The sequence below is a fragment of the Thalia democratica genome, chromosome 7 (assembly GCF_965202585.1).
Source record: "Thalia democratica chromosome 7, ktThaDemo2.hap1.1, whole genome shotgun sequence".
NCBI lineage: Eukaryota > Metazoa > Chordata > Thaliacea > Salpida > Salpidae > Thalia > Thalia democratica.
In genome coordinates, this window is record NC_139171.1 from 36,023,693 (window position 1) to 36,028,915 (window position 5,223).

Sequence of the window (5,223 nt, forward strand, 5' to 3'; positions counted from 1 at the left end):
CCAAAGCAAATTCTATAGAGCCAAAGCCTGGACTTTTGTATGCCATGAGACAAGCTCAAGTTAACAAAAAGTTTGATCATATTAATTCGATCATCAGACCACAAGCTTTGGTAGACTGAGACCGGTTTCGTCATGATGAGGAGTCATCTGTCAGACACAACCAAAAAACCTCTACAGTCGTCATCTACAAGAGGTTTATGATGTAAGACATAATCAACTGTTTGCTAGTATTTATCAGTGACTTCAGCATGGTCTTTTGCTGTGCAACGTTTATTACATTGTCCACTAGACAAGACATCTGGTACGCTTGTATTAAACACGATCACAAAAACAATGGCAAAAGTCTACAGAGCCAAAGCTTAGAATTTTGTTTACTATGAGACTAGTTCAAATTAACAAAAGGTTTGATCACAACAATTCGATCAAAAAATTTTTGTATACTGAAACCTAAAATAATAAAAGTACAGTTTTAGTAATAAAACAAATATAAAATGTTAATTTTCCAAATTACAGAATATTTTGATTGTTTTTAAAGGGTGGTTCTAACTTTCCATGGCTGTTTTTACCAGCAGCTACTAGCATTTATGCTGAACACAGCTCTCCTTTAAGAATTATGGACTTTGTGTAAACATTATCAACAGTATAGTATTAGTAGCTTGTAAAATTTACTATTGCTACAACAACTATTGGCTCATCTTTTTAGTAGATTTTAACATGTTTGTTTTATGTTTAGCAGGGTTGTCGTTACTCAAGTTAAAAAACTGTCCTGAGTAACCAAAAACTGTTCTGAGTCATCCCAAGTTTTTTTTTTCGAATATTAAAAAGAGGATTTTAACTTATAACAACTATTAAAATCAAGATCTACAATTTTGAGTCAACCTGAGGTTAAAAATAATAAATAAAATACCCAAAACCTTCAAAATATCATGATTTATACTGAGTGTGTTGCGTTTGTGGCAACCCTGTTATTAGGTAAAGAAAAACCAGAATTTATTAAGTATGTACTTTTGTGCTGTTTTCATTTGTGTGTATACAAGCAGTGGGTTATTGTATAAAAAACATAAGTTTTTTAAAAAACTTTAGAACTTTTCTTGTAATAAGAACAACGTGAAAAAACCTCACATTGTTTATGTCATTAGAACATTGGTAAATTTTGTTTAATACTGTATTTACTTAATAATTTTAAAAACTAGAAAACTTTGTATTAATCTAAGAACTTTATGTTTATTATAAAAGTTATTATACAATACTTATACAACATTCTTATATCTAGTTCTTAATTTTAAAAACATGAAAAAACTTCATAATGTTTATGTCACTAAAGCAATTGTAAAATTAGTTATTAAGTTATAAGTACTTGATAGCTTGAAAATGGGAACTTTAAATATCCTTATTAAGAATTTTAGGTTTATAGTATATGTAAAGAATATAATAATTTTAGTTTTCAAAATTAAAATTAAAACTTTTTAGTTAGTAACCAGCTAAAAGTTAATTATTCTTGTAGCTTGACAATAAAAAATAATATTTTAAAAAATTCCCAAACATTTCAGTCACCAGAAAAATTGTAAAGTTTATTTTTTAATGTGATAAAGTTTTATCTTTTAAGAATATAGATAGTTTTTAAAAGATTAAACTTAATCATACTTCAGCTTAACAAATTTTATTTGAATTCTATAAGTAAAATTGGCCAGAGTTTTTCGTTATACTAAATATTTTTCTGATGGAAGGATAGTTCTGGTAAAAACAGAGATTTTACTTTTGCCTGAATTACTGGAAATATAAATGTCCATTTAGTACTTTTGAAGTGATAAGGAAAATTAAATCAATTTTCTAAATCAACAGACTAATTTTCTATGGACTGACTTAATATTCAATTAACACTATGTATACAAATTTTCTTAGCTTTATGTACAGTCACTTGTCAAAATTAAGATTATTAATCAGAACTGTACTCCTATAAGAAGTCAATGATACATAAATAAAATTCTGACAAAGCTATTGGTGTTTTATTTTTATTTCAATTATGGTATCTTTATTTAGACTAGGGTTGGGCAACGTACGGCCCGCGGAGTGAAAACAACCAGCCCCCAAACAACTTTTAAATTTAAATGGAATCCGGCCTGCGGACAAAATTGATCCGGGCCGCTAAGCATTTTAAAAATATATTTGAAATCCGACTAGCCAATGAAATATTACAAAATTTGTACAAAACTTCTTTTGAATTGTTTTCACAAAACAAAACTGTAAGAATTTGACCCTGAAAACGTTTTAAAAATGGATTTTTATTTTTGTGGTGAAAAAACACCATTTTGTTATAGTATATTGTTTTGGTTTAAGTAAGTTGAAACAATCCATTCTCAAACTACCCCAAAAACATTTGTATGCTAAATTAATTTACTTGATGATCTAACCTACCATAATCACTTTGATAAAAAATGAACGTGTAAAAAATAGCTGTCTAACTCATATGTGTAGTAAGTTGTTTTATAAATGTTAGGAAAAGTTTTTTTTTTTCATTTAATCATTTAGGTTTTTTCATTGACATTAGATGAGAGTACAGATATTGGCAACACTGCACAGCTGCTTGTCTTTGTGCAGTGTCGCCAATGTCTATTTCAGACAATTTTGAAATCACAGAAGATTTGCTGTCAATGAAAGGCACAACTAATGGGAAAAATATTTACCAATGTGTTGATAATGCAATTTGTAAAATGAACTTATAATGGGAGAATATGGTAAATGTTACTACTGATGGCTGTCCAGCATTAACAGAAAAAAAAAGTTGAATACAAACACTAATGAAATCTGATTCAGACTGTGTAATACTGAGCATTTAAACTACAACGCAACAGTACACTAAAAGAAAAGTTAAAAACTGAACAAATTGACAGATTTTATGCCTTACTAAACAAGTCAAAATTTGTTAATTTAAAAAAGATGGCAATGAAGTTACTTGTTCTGTTTGGGTCTACATATATTTGTGAACAAACATTCTCAACCATGCTTATAAACAAAAGCAAGCTGCGTTCTAATCTTACTGATACAAATCTCCAGTCCTTACTGAGAATATCTACTTCTAACTTATTACCAGATTTTAAACAACTTGTTAAAAACTTTGATGATCCACAAATGTCTCATTGACTTTTTTTTTGTGTAATTATTCTTGCTATACTCTTTAAACTTTACATTTGAAATATTATGTGACAGTTTTAGGTGTTAGTTTTTTGTTTAGTAATATTTTCGTAGTGAAATTAATCTTAATCTAAAAGTCTATCAAATTTTAATGTTTATCATGTAAAAAATTTTAATTGACCTCTTTTTTATTTTAATATTTTGTTATTTTATGTTAATACTTTTTTTAAAGTATTTTTGATGCAATGTTTGATATAATTATTTTTTATGTACATAATTTTGTTAAACTACATGAATTGTTCATAACTGGTTGATATTTTGAAAGTTAAGTTAGTTAAAGTAACTTGTTATCTAAGTTTAACTGTTTTATAAATAAGTGGATATAAAAATTTAAATCAAACATATAAATTTGGTTGGTTTTAGTAGATTTTTAGATAGATTTTATGTAGCATTGAGCAAGCCAAAGTTTGTCAACTTCAAAAGATGACCACGAAACTAGTAGTTTTGTTCTAGACTTCATACATTTGCAGACAAACATTTCTGACCTTAAACATCATTAAGGATAATTTAATTTCAAACCTAATCAATACTCCAGTGCACTTGCAGATTTTTCCAAACCGTCATGCAACTTTTAAACAACACTAATATAATATCAACCTAAAGTGTTTCATCTGCATCTTTTTTTTTTTTTTTGATTTTTATGATAAAACGGTTTATTATATAAGAATTATTTGTTGTTTTGATTCTTTTATTTCGATACGTGAAAAAATATGAAATGTACCTTTATAAGTTTATTTAAATTAAAAGGTAGTAGTTTAACACCGTAATGTTAGTAAACTTCTGAATAATATTATTAATAATGTTAACTCCAGCCAAGGATTGTCAAAATTATACAATTTTGAATAGTTAACAATTTTTTAATGTTTCAGCTTGAAATGTTAGGCTCGAGTAACTTTTAGTAAGTAAATTATTGTTTTTATAAGATTAAATAGTATTAGTTTGGTCCAGAGTTATAATCAACATACAATTAATAAAAACTAACATAAAATTTCATACTTGAGAACCTTGGTAAATAAAAAATTGATTTAAAATTCTAAAATATCAGATCAATTAGCATCCAGCCGGAACCAAATCTTTTTTGAAATTAGATTCCATTCAGATCCGGGACCTTGACTAAAATAAGTATTTTGCCGGATCCAGATAATATATTTAAATAAAAATCCTGATCTATAAAAGAATCCAGCTGAATCCGGTAGATCACTTACTTTAAATGCTCCGGCCCGCTGAGGCTTAATTTTTGTTGAATCCGGCCCGTCAATTATTTACATTGCCCACCCCTAATTTAGACAGTATAGAATTGTAAAAAAATATATTGGTAATTACCAAGGATGATGTTGTCACACCAATATTAAGCTGAAATTATATTGTGTTTGATGTCTTTATTAACCATAAATCCAGGCTAAAAATCAATGTTTTAAGCCTAGTAAGTTTAATCAAAATAGATACTTTGTTTTAAACAACATATATGTATTTATATATTAAAGGTTTTATAAAAAGCTCTGGTTGATAGTGCTTGACAAATTAAATTGGAGCTAAATATTTATCTCATTATATAAAATCTATAATTTATACAGCTGTTTCACACATGAGATGTAAAATTTCATATGATCCTCAGTAGGTTACAGTTTATTATAATAGTGAACAGAAATTTAGATTTTAAAATTTTTATAATAATTTTGACGTAGTAATGGTACAGTTTATATTAAATGGGAAATATTAAACAGGACAAAATCAAAATTCAATACTATATTAAGCTGCAAACTTTGTAACTTAGAAATAATAGAAATCAAAAAATCAGATAAGAACGTAACACTAAACAAGAAAAGCAAAAGACAAAACATATACATCCATTATCAAAAATATTTTTTTAACAAAATTAAAACCAACTAAATATTTAAACAAAATAAAATTGAAGTGGCAAACACAATTATTTTATAACATTTTTCTAACATTCTAAAAAAAATTTTCTAATAGCTTAAAACATTTTTCCAAAATAAACTTTCCTAAAAAGCATAAATTAACAATTACAGC